The 14,086-nt window shown below is 35.1% G+C and overlaps 1 protein-coding gene and 2 long non-coding RNA genes across 7 annotated transcripts in view; 2 read left to right on the forward strand and 1 right to left on the reverse strand.

Moving 5' to 3' along the window:
• Positions 1–14,086, forward strand: part of kcc (solute carrier family 12 member kcc) — a 173,277-nt gene that overhangs the window by 105,585 nt on the left and 53,606 nt on the right. The gene's annotated exons all lie outside the window — the stretch shown is intronic.
• LOC149677141 (uncharacterized) lies at positions 7,844–12,186 on the reverse strand. 3 transcript variants are annotated; one of them, XR_016366577.1, is made up of 3 exons: positions 12,051–12,177; positions 11,826–11,894; positions 7,844–11,760 (listed from the first exon to the last, which is right to left on the reverse strand). It is a non-coding gene; the product is annotated as an uncharacterized LOC149677141 (long non-coding RNA). The 3 variants fall into 3 exon arrangements; XR_016366576.1 differs by having other exon boundaries at positions 11,826–11,917; positions 12,051–12,170; XR_016366575.1 differs by lacking the exon at positions 11,826–11,894 and having other exon boundaries at positions 12,051–12,186.
• Positions 11,936–12,204, forward strand: LOC149677142 (uncharacterized). The gene is made up of 2 exons (XR_016366578.1): positions 11,936–12,038; positions 12,107–12,204. It is a non-coding gene; the product is annotated as an uncharacterized LOC149677142 (long non-coding RNA).

A 14,086-nucleotide genomic window follows, 5' to 3' on the forward strand; every position in this document is an offset into this window, starting at 1 on the left:
CATACTCCAGGAACATTTCGTGGAGGTTATAGTTGGGCATCATATCGACGTCTAAGACTAATACAAATTCTGTGGTGGAATTTCTTCTCGCCACCTTACGTAATAACGTTATAACTTGGAGGTAGGTTAGGTTTAGACACGTTAGGACGAGTCCTGGCGTTTGGTGTTGGCCTGTAAACGGGGTAGCCTCGGCCTCCACCTTGGCTTTAGTACCATTCTAATAGAAAATTAGACGTGAATTGCTTTGAATATGCCAGATTTAAAAGGTGAGTATTTACACACGCTTACTTTTCTGTGATTGTATTTTGAAACTAAGTACTGGTATTTGATTCCATTTGGGCTGACAAATCTTTGTTCCTTTTGTAAGTATAACTCTACACCCGTATCATCTCTTATCAATGACGTCACAGTTACAATTGTAGAAGATTTAAGCCTTGGCAATGCACGTTTAAAGATTCCATTCTCGTCTCTTATATTTGGGCATCATATCGACGTCTAAGACTTATACAAATTCTGTGGGGGGAATTTCTTCTCACCATCTTACGTAATAAGTTGTTGGGGTACGGCACTTTATGGCTATAGTTTTCACCCGCAACTCTGACTGACTGTAGTTTATCTATCAAAGATTTACAAGGGTCTCTGCGACTTTCTTCAGCCGTTAATGGATCTAAGCGGTTAGGTTTAGACACGTTAGGACGAGTCCTGGCATTTGGTGTTGACCTGTAAACGGGGTAGCCTCGGCCTCCACCTTGGCTTTAGTACCATTCTAATAGAAAATTAGACGTGAATTGCTTTGAATATGCCAGATTTAAAAGGTGAGTATTTACACACGCTTACTTTTCTGTGATTGTATTTTGAAACTAAGTACTGGTATTTGATTCCATTTGGGCTGACAAATCTTTGTTCCTTTTGTAAGTATAACTCTACACCCGTATCATCTCTTATCAATGACGTCACAGTTACAATTGTAGAAGATTTAAGCCTTGGCAATGCACGTTTAAAGATTCCATTCTCGTCTATACTACCGCCACCCCTTAATATACGTTACGCGATACAACAACTCTTCGAATGACGTCACAATTGTTGGATTATTATAGGCAGAATTTAACCAAGGCTTACAAATAGACGCTAACACACCAGTAACACTTTGATTTTCAGAGGTTAATTACGCTTTCTACTATTACGTCTAAGATGATTTTCTTATATATTAATTACGCTTTTACGTGGACCTTTTAATTACCATTAAAAACAATACCATAATCAAAATAAACTCCTTGAAAAAAGGTTGAAATTTTGAGTCAAACTAAAAATTACAATGGATTGCGCAACTTCCAACAGACATTAACCCTTGGCAATGTACGTTTAAAGCTATCCATTCTCGTCTCTTATCAATGACGTCACAAATACAATTCTTCAAATGACGTCACAGATACAGTTGTAGAAGGGAGGAGTTTCCCAATAGGCGGCGCACGGTGTTTTCCCGCCAATGACGTCATAGATACAGTTGTAGATTTTCCCGCCAATGACGTCACAGATACAGTTGTAGACAGGACTGCCAGATTCCCGCGCAATGTTTTCCCGCGAGGGGGCGCGCGAGTTTTCCCGCGAGGGGGCGCAGCCGCCAGGGGGCGCGCGCGAGTTTTCCCGCGAGGGGGCGCGCCAGGGGGCGCGCCAGGGGGCGCGCGCGAGTTTTCCAGGTGGGCGTGGCAGAGGGTGACCTTGAAATTCTACACCTACACTCTACATTCTACACCTACGGAGGTAGGAAGTGCGGCTCTATACTACTCATAAGTATGAAGCTAACTATACAAGTTCTTAATGCTGGAGACTTACAGCTCGAGCTAGTTCGAGAACGACGAAAGCGAGAATTGAATGGCTACACTCGGTTAATTTTTCAGGAATTCCATCTTCCTATTTTGTCTGCATTACAAAGCCTTTGACAGCGTCTCACCAGGCGTCGCTTTACCAGAATCTATGACCTACCTCGTTCACTTCATGACAAGCTCTCTCAGTAACCAGTGACAAACTTATGGAACATGAACTTATGGTTCTAGAGATGAGAATGAGATGAAAAATCATTGATCGAATTCAGTGATGAACGCCGGAGGGAAAAACAGTAAAAAAAGGAATTAAAAAATAATGTTTCGAAGTAAATGAAGAAGAAATTTATCTTCAGGCGATTATTTTCACTGTTTTTTTTTATTTGACGTATGCGCTGTATTATTATCGTCATCAGACGCTCGTTCAGCTAAAAAATTGAGTAATTTGATGCGTGCTTCGGAAAGGATTTTCTTTTCTTTGACTTGATTTTTTTTTAATGTTTGTATGCGAATTTGGATTTTAGTTAGTAATATTTTTTCTTATTTGAAATAGGCTTAGGTTTCTAGGAATCGAAATGGGAAATTAGGCTTCTTGCCTTGAAGTACAAAATATGAACTACAAAAGAAAGATTTAGGCTTAACTACAATTCAAACAATATTAGGCCTACTGAATTCAAACAATATTAGGCCTATGCTGAATTCAAACAGTATTATAGGCCTAGTGAATTCAAATAATATTAGGCTTAGTGAATTCAAATAATATTAGGCTTAGTGAATTCAAACAGTATTAGGCCTAGTGAATTCAAATAATAGTAGGCTTAGTGAATTCAAACAGTATTAGGATTAGTGAATTCAAACAGTATTAGGATTAGTGAATTCAAACAGTATTAGGATTAGTGAATTCAAACAATATTAGGATTAGTGAATTCAAACAATATTAGTCTTAGTGAATTCAAACAATATTAGTCTTAGTGAATTCAAACAATATTAGTCTTAGTGAATTCAAACAATATTAGTCTTAGTGAATTCAAACAATATTAAGCTTAGAGAATTCAAACAATATTAGTCTTAGTGAATTCAAACAATATTAAGCTTAGAGAATTCAAACAGTAATAGGCTTAGCGAATTCAAACAGCATTAGGCTTAGCGGATTCAAACAGCATTAGGCTTAGCGAATTCAAACAGCATTAGGCTTAGCGAATTCAAACAGCATTAGGCTTAGCGAATTCAAACAGCATTAGGCTTAGCGAATTCAAACAGCATTAGGCTTAGCGGATTCAAACAGCATTAGGCTTAGCGGATTCAAACAGCATTAGGCTTAGCGGATTCAAACAGCATTAGGCTTAGTAAAAAATAAATCTTTTCTAGTTAAAATTCAAGCAGCTAGGCTTAACAGCAAATTTATTTTTAATACACCAGAAAAGAATTAATTAGCGTAACAATTAATTTCCGTCTAATTTAATTAAGGATTCAGATATTGAAATATTTGGAATACCCCGGCACGATCCTTGTCTATTTTATTTTCTTATATGGTTATTTTCATCTCATCCTGTCTTTAATAATATACCGCCGTACCAACGAATTATACAAAGAATTCCAACACTCGTGGGAACAAAAGCCTCGCTCGAGAAGGGATTCGTATTAAATTCCTAAAATACTTCGTAGCTCCGCGATGTAGACATCTCCAGCGTAAAGAAAAGAAAAAAAAGGAACTTTTAACAATATTACCATATTCGTCGCCTCGCTCATACTGTGGTATTATAATGCGGCCACACTTCAAAAGCCAGGAAAAGGTTCCGCACCCCTCAACCCTTTTAAGCCTAAATTATTCTAAAACGTCGCTGGGTTGCATGGGGACAAATTTAAACTTGATTTATCCAATTTTGTACCAAGACTTGGTTGGGTTTTTGGCGTTCCTCATCACGTTCAAACTCTCTTTTGGTGGCTACGGATTCTCTTCTTTTTTACTTTTGTACTACTATTCACTAGAATAAACAGCAGCCAGAATGTCTTGTTATTTGAGTCTTTCCCGCGTTTTTTTTTCCCGGACCTTAGCCCGACACGGAATCTACATTAGTCGGATTTTTAGGTTGTATTTTTTTCCGGTTCGACATCTCATTGGTTCCTGTATTCTTATACTTTTTTTACTTTGAAGTCACTGTCCTGTTGAAAGGGTTGTTATATACCTATATCCCTTTTTGGCGCCCTTTTCTTGAGTATTTTTCCCGCCTCTTTTGAGTAGGTTATGGCACGAAAAATCCAAAAAATACATATTCCTTTCATGCAGAGTATTTTCCTGGAAATGTGAGGTGTTTACTATCAAAGCAAAACAATGTGCTTTCTTCAGAATGTATACCCTATAGGATGTATTTTCCCAGAAACTTAAGGTGTTTACTATCAATGTGCTTTGTTCAAAATATCTAGCCGGAATTTGTAATGTTTTTACCACCCTATCTTCAATTAACCACCACTGTACATAAGTCGATCGTTTATGACGATATGTATGTGTTCAGCTTGGATTTTTGATGGTCGACTTCGCTAAGTTACTCGCGCTTTAGGTTTTTGGTAATTCGTTTGCTAAAGAGCTGGAGTATAAGGCCTTAACCCGCTTTTCGGCGTATATAACGTCTCCAAAGGGGTCACCATCGATTCGGTGTGTACGCCATTATCCTCGATCCGCACCACTTTACTGCAGGGAAGGAGCTAGGGCGAACGCACCACCCTCGTTTTCAACTCGACTGGAGGAAACCTTTAGAGAGAGAGAGAGGAGAGAGTGAGAAAGGGAGGGAGAGAGAGAGAGAAACTAGGCTAAAACGTGAATGCAGCTTTCTCTCTTCCCCGCTTTCATTTTCCTTTTTGGACTCCTTGGAGTCGCTTTAAACTGCACCAGAGCGCTCCAGAGCATCCCGGAACATCCTATGGAAACGTTCCAAGATATTGGTGGTGCTTGCGCGACCTCGTTACGCCAGGGTTTTTTTTTTTCTTCTTTCCTTTTCTAACATTTCGCTCGTTTCTAGCTATTGAAGCATCATTCAAACTCACTTGTTAACGATTAAAGACTAACACACCTCTGTTAAGTTCGATTTGTAACGATGAATGGAGGAGATATGTTTAGGGGGGAATGTTTGGTAAACCTTTAGTGTTCAGAGATCAACTTTGTATTCAATAACGCTTTCAAATCGAACAGCTTACCCCACCCCAGAGAAAGAAGACGTTTTCCATCATAGTTTATGAGAGGTCGTCCATTTTTCAAACATGGCTAAAATTATAGTTATTTTCCTCCTCTGACTGATGCGTATATTCGACGTACAAAGTTTGCTCGCTTAACCCTAACGCAACGCTGTAAAGTGTTATTTATCTAAAAGACTATATACGGAAAACAGGATGCATCTTTAGTTTTAAATATTTTATGTTTCTGAAGAGATGCGATGCGATGCTATGCCTGTTTATACTTGAGTTTAATAATTCACCAGGGTAAAAAAAAACTAAAGCCGTATAGGTCGTTTTTCAGTATACTTTGTTCTGCTAAGCCTTGTTTGTACATTATAGGGTTATGTATGTTTTATGTTATAAAACCGAATTTTACGATAGTTGTTTGTGTTTTTAGGCATAAGTAGGTTAGGTTAAACAATGTTGTTCTATAAGAGTTACGTTGTTAAGCCTTAGTAAAAGCGTACATTCAAATTTCTGAAGAGAAACTTAAGCCTAAATTCAAATATTGAAACTTAGGCCTAGAAATTCAAATATTGAAACTTACGCCTAAAAATTCAAATATTGAAACTTAGGCCTAAAAATTCAAATATCGAAACTTAGGCCTAAAAATTCAAATATCGAAAATTAAGCCTAAAAAATCAGAAAAGTTCAAATTTTGCCTTGCAAACATGTGCACTCCTGAATCAAAGATTTCATTGATGTTGCTTAGATATATTTTGCAACATACTTTTAAAAATCCCAACCGTGCAAAATTTACTGTTTTATACGATAAAAAAGGCTTAAAAAAATACATCTCTATTCTTTGGAATATAAGACTTATAGGACCATAATTTCAAACGAAACTGATAAGAAAAGGGCGAGGAAGAAGCTATTCTTTCTTTGAAAATCAGACAGGGATAACTCCATATCTTTCCCATGTAGCTTTCCTTTGACTTCTTGCTCTTTTCTTATACCAAAAAAAAAAGAATCAAAGAGAAATCTGAAGTTTCCACAAAATATCAAGAAAGTATCTTTATAATAAAGCAGAATGGTTGAATATCTTAAAAAAAAAAAAAGAAATGCAAGGCGAATTGAAATTGGAAAAACTGTACAAAAATAATTTTGTTACTCTTTATTAAGGTTTCATTCCTCTACACTATTACAATGGTATAAAACTAACAACATGCAGCTGCTAGGTTTAACTTTAGGTCTATTGGCGAGTAAGTTTTATACGGTTAGATAATAATTGTAACGTTGCTTTACCCGTAGGCGTTCGCGTTTCCATGTCAAATATGAGTTATTGTTGAATTGACCACAAAATATTCTAATCTCAGGAAGAGGAGAGAGTGGATGAAATAAGCCTTTTATAAGAATATCGGGTTGATAAGACAGGTTACGTAAAAGCTTTATCGCTCTACCCAAGTTGAGCCAGGACACAAAAGAATTTCCAATGAATGGTGGTAGAAGAAGCTTTCACGATTAAAATGAATGAAAGTAAAAAAAAAAATATTTTAAAATTTTAAACCGTTTTTTTTTTTTAATTTATATTTCCAAGAAAAACTTTTTTTATTATTTTTAAGGAAACTTATTGAATATCTTTATATGATTTATCGTATGTATGTGAATACGGACCATCCAAATTTGGTAATGGACTGGTAACTTTCAAGCCGTGTCTAACGTCTTTGTTGTCCATATACCGACCAATCAATGTTTAGTCTTAATCAAGCAGACGACACTGCGTCCCCCCTTCTTTTAAAAAGTTAGATCTTATAATTAACCTTAGTACCCATAATTCTTCTGATCTCTTAAGTCTTAAAACTTTGATACGGGGATTTACCGAAGCGAGCTCGGTTCCTTTTGGGCTTTTGTCAAATCGTAGAGCTTTAGGCATAGAATGAGTTTCATTTTCCACCCCCTTTAAAATTAATTGAAGAGGACTTGAATTTCGCTCACGCTAATTAAAGCAATTTCTCCCCATAAATATACGCCTTCCACCACCTATACCTGCCTGTTCTCTCCCGAATTTGCAATGGCGTTATCCTATACCACCATGGTTTGAGGATATTCTAAACTCCCTCAAATCTTCTCTCGCCGTGTATAGGACCATTCCAGTAATTCCAGAAGAGAAGCAAACACCGCAGAGACGGGGGGGAGTCAATTTCTTATTTTATTTCCCCTCTCACCGAGCCAGCTGCAGGCTGGATCACTAGTCGGCTAGGCCTCTGTCTGGCGTTATATCTTGAAGGGAGAGGGAACTAACGTAAAAGGATGGCCTCCCGCCGACGCGCGTTGGTTTCACTTCAAGTAATTACTGGAACGGTCTATTCCACTACTACCAGCAGGCGTAAAATTTGCGAATTTTATTTTGGACGAATTTTAAAGTCCTTTGCAAATTTTTGAAGCCACCATACCATACACCGCTGGCGACGGCCGCTTGCTTCCAAATTCTAACATTGTAAGACGTTGAATGTCTTAGATAATATTATAAAAAAACGTCTTGGTTTGGACCAAGGCCGAAAAAACAAACGATATGTGTGAGGTTTATCATTTGACTGAAGTTTCAGATATTGCAATTGTTTTAGTTATTTTTATCCATTTAATCCTTAATCAGTATTAAATTCAATCAACTGATTTTACTGTTAATCGATCCATTCCCTCTAAATTAATTGAAAAAATTACATATCTACGCTTTTTCAAGAACAATTACATTTTCCGAAAACATTTTATCATGAAATTAATTATTTTGAAGGGAGTACGTATTGAGGTGTCAATATAGAATATTTGAAATATTCTACTGACTTTCTTAAAAGAGCAGGTGAACTTTGACATAATTCGAAAGGAAAATGTAAATATTTAATAGTGGATTCCAAACAAGGGTGTTGCACTAATTTATACATTTAATTTCGTATAACGAAATGCTACATTTCTATTGTCGCCTCTATGAAGAAATGATTGCACTGCAATTTCCCTCTCCGTGCTTTAGAATTTCTTGGTCATGATTCAGTCTTCATTTGAAACGTCACCACCCCTTTCTACATTGTTGGCGCTATTGTACACCGGTTACGTATTACGTGTAATCCTTTTAGTACGCATAAAGACCATTTCGGAAAACACACAGGGGCGAGGCCACCATTGGGGTATTCTCCCTCACACCAAGGGTCACCGCCAGACTGTGCCAAAGTTCACTACAGGCAAGAGGCTAGTCAAATCTCACTGCCTATAGCGGTGCTTCTAGGCAAGAGAGAGAGAAGACCTCAATGGTGGTATCACCCCTGTGTTTTAATTATCTGTATGTAATTTCCAAAATGGTCCACTCACTTACAAATGTACACCGATTACACTGAGTTATCGGTCCTTCAGGCGCTAGCGAGTGTCAGGCCACAACCGTAATCATTCATGTACACGAATGTTTTATAGTTTTAGGTTATTAATGTTGGCGGGCAAGTCCGGAGAGTCATGTACCGTTCACTAATGTGAAAAGGTCTCGAACTATATGATAATATTGGCTGAGTGTGTTGCGACGGCTCAGATGACCCATACACTGGAACCACTGGTGATCGTAAAACTGTATATATTGGGAATATGAAGGAATGGGGGGGGGGGAGTTACATCAAAAGCGCATACATTAAAATAAAATAATAAATTTTTTGTGTGCTACAGAGTGCCACCTACTCAAAGAAACCACACACGATAAACGTTGATGCTTTGTCTTATGAGGACGACATTAGTTTATAAATAAGTTTGAGCAAAATAAGTTATTTATCATAATTTCTTGAACATCAGTCTTCTCAGAAACTTACTACAGATTTAAACTTTTTTGCTGCAAACTTCAAAATTTGTCAAGCCAGCCTTAATTAAAACTATGACCGTCAATGTGCTTTCAAGTTAGTAATCATCGACACGAAATCCCTTCAAAATAATTAATTTCATGATAAAATGTTTTCGGAAAATGTAATTGTTCTTGAAAAAGCGTAGATATGTAATTTTTTCAATTAATTTAGAGGGAATGGATCGATTAACAGTAAAATCAGTTGATTGAATTTAATACTGATTAAGGATTAAATGGATAAAAATAACTAAAACAATTGCAATATCTGAAACTTCAGTCAAATGATAAACCTCACACATATCGTTTGTTTTTTCGGCCTTGGTCCAAACCAAGACGTTTTTTTATAATATCTGTCACTTCAGTCTTAATGTAATTAAAATTTGAATAATTTTATTTTTGCTTTACCGTCAAACATTTGGGGTTGATCTATTTCTAATTGCTTAAAGAAGTACTTAATTATCGTTAATTACATTTAACTTATATCCAATAACATTGATTTTGATATCCATATAATGTTGTACCATAAGTCTATTATGGGGACCTTACATAATAGACTTATGGTTGTACATTATTTATGAAAGAAGTTTAAAAACGACGGTATTTGAAATATGGAAGAAAAATATTTGTTTCGTAACACTGTATACACATACAGTATTGTCGAGATCAGACCAACAGCATTGAATGTTGCCAGATTAAATTGTTGCTGGTGATTTTACGAACTATGTTAATGATATATTAAAATTTAAATGGAAAAGTTACATTTTGACACATTCCTAACCCTAAAATTTTGTATTTGGAGCCTATTAAATGCATTATAGTGATAATGTAATTAATTTTAGTGTTAAATAGGAAAACGTTTAGGCTGAAAGAACTCGCGTAGTTTAATCTTATTTTCTTATTTCAGTTAAAGGTTATCTATAGTTACCCAAAAAACCTGTTGTTTTCGATTAATTTCACGTTAAATATGGTTATTAAGTTGAAATTAACGGCTTATCTTCTTTTATTAGTGTTATTGCAGTTTATTATACGAGTTTGAATAAGAAATTCTCCTAAATTGCAAACTTTAGAGGAGTGCCTGTTTGACTCTTGCGGAACAATCACTATTTTGCCCCAAAACTTTTAAATATCGCGCCTTTTCAATGGCTCTCTTTTAAAAATGGGAAAAATGCTTTTAAATGACAATTTAATTAATCGTAAGAATTCAACAGGAAAATGGAGGCTGGGTGAAAGATAAGTGTAGTTTTAATTTTAATTTGTTAGTTTAATTATAAGGTATCTATGAATTTACCCAAAACATTCGTGTTTTGGGCTAATTTCACATTAATTATACTTAAGTTTAATTTAACGGCTTATCTTGTTTATCTAGCGTGGATTTCGTTTATAAAACAAGTTTCAATAAAATATTAACTTTAATTGCAATCACCCTAAAATTTTAATGTATGCGCTTCTGATGTATTTTAACGATCATTTAAATTAATTTGAAAGTGAAATAGGAAACTACTGTGGCTGTACGAAAAACTTGTGATGTTTTAATCTTAATTTGAGCGTGGTTCTCGTGAGAGTGGATTAAGCTTAAAATTTATTTGAATTTTTTACCCTAATTGCAATGTTTAGTGCAGTTTAATATTTTTTCCGCAAATTCATTTTTTAACCCAAAACTTTTGAATTTCGCGGCAATTATTGTACTTTAAAATAGTTTAAATTAACTTAAGTGTCAAATAGAAAATATTCGACTTTACCAATGGCTCGGGTAGTTTTAATCAAAATTAAAGAGTTATTTAAAAGTTATTTGAGCCTTTATCCAAAAAATGTATATTTTGGTTTAATTTCACGTTAATTATGTTTAATTAACGTAGGACTGTTTTGGCACTATACATTTAGTGTTATAAAATGAGTTTAAATGTATACTTCACCTTAATTGCAATTTTTAGTGGAGTTTTAGATTCTCATTTTACCCTAAAGTTTTGAATTTCGCGCCTATTAAGGTACTTTGGAGATAATTTAAATTAGCTTATGTGTGGGGCTTTACCAACGGCTTGGGTAGATACAATCTTAATCAAGAACATCATTTAAGAGTTATCTGAGTTTTCATCCAAAAAAATGTATATTTTAGTTTAATTTTACCTTAATTACAGTTAATTACGTTGAAATTAACTTGTCGTCAGTGCTCATTAAGCTTATAAAATGTCTTTTAAAAAATAATTCACCTTAACTCTAATGTTTAGAGGAGTTTTTGATTATTTCCAACAAATTGCGTTAAATTTTTATCATATCCTGAGCTAGGTTTGTGGTAACATAAAGATTATCTATACAATATGTTAATGAATGATGTTATTCTATAGTTTAGCTTTAATATCAGTAATTAAATCAAATACCTTTACAATTCATAGCAATTTAAACCAATAAACAAACGGCAATGTGGACTGTGGAAATAGAAAACAACGTAACCCTCCGTTTCTAACGTGGTTAGGTTGAGAGAATCTGGGTTGTAAACATGAAAATTATTTGACTAATTAAATTATATAACGACACTGTCCTCCTGGATTAACCAGCACAACTGTTTCTTATGAATTAAACAATCCACTGTTAGTAACAAGTAGTTTATAAAATGATAACGTAACATCACTGTATGACTGATTCAATAGGATCAAAATTGTTTTAACGAATAATCTGGTCCTCTACATTGGTTTAGTTTCAGGAATTATACCACACACATTGACAATTAGTAGCATTTTAGTGAGATTAACAAATAATGAAACCGTTTATACCAGTCCTCAAATGAGAATGTTGACTTAACAGCGCTAACATTAACACCACTCTTTTAACTGCCGAAGGGAAAACAAATTGGAAATTTTGTCATCTTTCCTGTAATATTTTGAAGTCGAATTCTTCACAGGGTGAAAACACTACCGTTGATTTCTAAACCATAATAATTTGGATATATATGCCATTTTTACTGTCATAGATACAGTATTAAGTAAAACCTTGGCCCTAGGGTTGGGATTTGTAGCATGAATCGAAGCAGACTACGTATTTTGTAATTCCAAACAGAGCTGGAAATTAGCTTTCTAATAATCTTTAAAAGGAAAGACACTATAAACACTATATAACATAGAGTAACTAAAATACAACTTAAGCCTTGGCCGTAAAGAACGTCGAAAAGCTTACTTTAAATGATATAAAAACCTCTATTAACTGTAATTATTTACCTGAATTACTTTTCTAGACGAAAATTCGACCTGATAACGACGTATTTCTTATTAAGGGTGCTACAGTTAATTAGAAAATACATATAAAGGTGCTCAAGCTCGGACGAAATACAAAAGTAATTTGCTGGAGTCTACTGCTAAGAAATTAGGAAAATCAGCAAGAAAGCCAACATTTACAATTAGTCAACGTAACTTGTTAGCACCCACAAACCTAGGACCTTCTAGTTGTCAACGAGAACGAAATGAAGAAAATAGGTTTAAGCGCGCTATAAGGTTAGGCTGACATCTGACCCAAAAGTAATTTTTTGACTTACTACCTTAATTAGTTAAATTACAAAAATTAGAATTCATTAATTAAAAATCGAAACCCGTAAGTTTCCCGTTTAATAAATGCTTGTTAATTTAGAAGTATTCCGAAAACTAACTTCGCTATACTTTTTCCGTATGGCCTATGACCATTTCGTTAAAAAAACGAAAATTTTTTAATGCTTTTTCTATGGGACGCTAACCCTAAAAGGTGTGACTTTTTCTTTAACATTACGGAAGGGTGTCATGTCATATCTACAAGGGCCTACCGGCCCTGTAGAATAATATATGCCTTGGGTTTTAGGAATCAGCGTTGCGTTGTTGGGGAAAGTGAATAATATTAGACGTTTTAGGTACTAGGTTTAATAGCGAATACCTGGTATGTTTTGTATTGTTTAAAGGTAGGCGATACTACCTTTTCACTTTCAGATGTTGTTGTTAATCTATTTTAGCCTTCCGTAAATCCACCGCGACTTTCGAGCTAGACAAGCTGTTTAGAGTTTAGCATAATTTTGGGGGGCTTTGGGCAACCATGGACTTTTGGTTTTCGTTTTTCTACGCAGAAATATATTATTATTTGAAGTCCAAATATTAAGTTTTAGTTTTTGAAAATTCCATTATATTAATATAGGGAATTTTGTCCGCTTGAATATGTATATATAGACCTAATTAAATTTACTGATCGTTAATTGGAAAACCCTTCAAAAGTTAATGTATTCAATTAAAACTCGTAGTAATTAATTCCAAATTTTAATTACCCTCATTAAACTATATAAATATATTCCTAATATTCAAAGTTATACGCATATATTAAAGTCTTATTATACAATAAGAGCTTAACTATGGTTAAGAGATTTGAAAGTCCCTAATACCTCTTTGTATTTAGGAGTTTGGCATTTAAAAAACCGTGCTTACAACAAACTCTTGTCGGAATATTTCCATATCTCTCCACCGTTAACGTTAACGTAGTAATCCCATAAGAAGATAAAACGCCTGTTTTATTTATGGCATCGTTTTTGCCGCCCGTTGGGCTTTCCCGAATTTATATTCTAATTGAATTGGACCGACGCCTATCCCTCCCTGGTGCGGACTCCCTTGTACTTGCCCAAAAGGAATAATCCTCTTCATCCGAAGCCTTTTACGTTGCTTATAAAAATTCCTTGTATAATGCCCTATAGCTAAGCCTTTGCTGTAAAACTTTCCAATGCATACGCAGCTAGAGATAGAGATGATATAAGTTTTCCTCTCTCTAGTCTCTATTAGCTTCCGGCTACGCTGCCTAACTTACTTTTACTGAGTTAACCATTTTTCTTTAGTTTTATCAGGACTTATTAAACATTTTTAGTGTGAAGGGTTCTAAGGAATAATCTCGGGTTTCTAAGCCTAATTAATTTAAAGCTTGCGGCATCCCCCCCTACCTCGTTAGACAGACATTTCTTTTCCAAAAGGTTAGTTTAGTTTTCCCAAAAGTAAAGTTTAAAAACCTGCCTAATTACGGTTGACACCTGTCTAAACCTTTACCTATTTTTTATTGTCTTTTTCACCTGTTATATAAAAAGGAATCGACATCACAAAACTTCACTCGACCAAAAACGATTTTTTTGGGTCTTCCTAAGTGAAGGAATCGAAAATGCTTTGGCCAATCACACCTGCTGTCTCCTGGTCAAACCTGTATACGCCTGTGTTTATTTTTCCATCAATACAACTACTCCCTTACGAGGAAAGCCCGT

This window comes from Phalangium opilio, unplaced genomic scaffold, assembly GCF_054372755.1.
Source record: "Phalangium opilio isolate 3A_F unplaced genomic scaffold, DU_Popi_V2 ptg000045l_1, whole genome shotgun sequence".
Taxonomy (NCBI): Eukaryota; Metazoa; Arthropoda; class Arachnida; order Opiliones; family Phalangiidae; genus Phalangium; species Phalangium opilio.